This window comes from Elaeis guineensis, chromosome 8 (assembly GCF_000442705.2).
Source record: "Elaeis guineensis isolate ETL-2024a chromosome 8, EG11, whole genome shotgun sequence".
Taxonomy (NCBI): domain Eukaryota; kingdom Viridiplantae; phylum Streptophyta; class Magnoliopsida; order Arecales; family Arecaceae; genus Elaeis; species Elaeis guineensis.
Genome location: NC_026000.2, coordinates 117,475,642 through 117,476,964, shown reverse-complemented (window position 1 = coordinate 117,476,964; position 1,323 = coordinate 117,475,642).

The window sequence follows — 1,323 nt, the reverse complement described above, 5'->3', positions numbered from 1 at the left end:
TATTGGGTCGGATTCAGGGTATATATTATCTATATTTGATATTTTCTTCAAAACTCGTATCCATTTTGGGTTTTAATTGGATTGGATAAAATTGTCCATTTGAATTGGATTGGATCAGATATCCAACGAGTGGGCTAAAATTATCATCTCTATTAATATCTAATCTTAGTTTTTATTTTTTTGGGCATATGTATCAACACAAATAATTTATTTAAAAAAATAAATAAATGATTGCTGGTAAATCTGTCCATCCTTCAAAACCTTATTTTAAGGTATGGAGGGAAGGCCCTTTCTATGCAATTGTACGATTTCTTCAATAATCATGTAGTCTCCAGGGCTTTTTGTCGAATAGTGGGTGGGTGTGCTGTCTGGCTGGTTAATGGCAGACAAAGGGAAGGGCTGAAGCAGGAGCAACTATTCCTTGCCGGAGTTGGGTGGGATGGAGAAGTCTTGGGCTCGTGCGGTGCAGGGGCCACCACAACAGCCTTGTTGGATGGAGCATCAGATTTTGCCAGAGGAGTTGGAGCAGCTCCAAAGGTATTTCACTAAGATCCTCAAATTCCTGGAGGAGGACATGGCGGTGGCTCAGAAATAGTGGCCAGTGTGTCCCCTTGGTGCGCAGCCTCGATCAGTTGGTGCCATTGGAGTGGATTGCGAAGGAGTTCAAGGATCGAGGGAAACTCGGGTATGATCCAGAGGCTTTCACTTTGGTGGAGGACCACCATCTAATCCGATTTCAAGTGGTTGTGGACTGTGAGGGGGGTTTCTATGGTGGGCCATGGTTTGTCGCTGGCCAGCTTCTGGCGGTCGAGTTGTGGGTTCCGGATTTCATCCCGAGAGCGAAGGTGGTGCTAAGAATGGTGGTTTGGGTTTAGTTGCCCGGACTGCTGATGGAGTTTTGGGGGTCTGACATGCTGAGGGGGATTATGACGGAGGCTGAAAATTCGATGGTGGATGTGTTTACAGACTGCTACCAAAAAATTAGTTTCATGAGATTTCATGTTGAGCTCGATATGGGAGGGAACCCCTGAAGCTGGGTTCCTAATCCAGGGCCATCAAAGAATTTTTTGACAAGCATTTGTCTATGAGAACATGCCGCATGTCGATGAGGAGCGCCACTACCCATTGGAGGGGGATGAGGGTGGTCGTCAGTCTCCCCCATGGTAGTGGAGGAGGGAGAAGTGGTGAGTGACGTGCCGATCATCGTGACTCGACCGTGGATGGCTACTTTGTGGATCTGGCATCCTCAGCCAGTTAGAGCTCTGAAGAAACCCATAGGGATGGACTCCAATCCCGATTCCTTGCCTTCAGCTCTTCTCCATC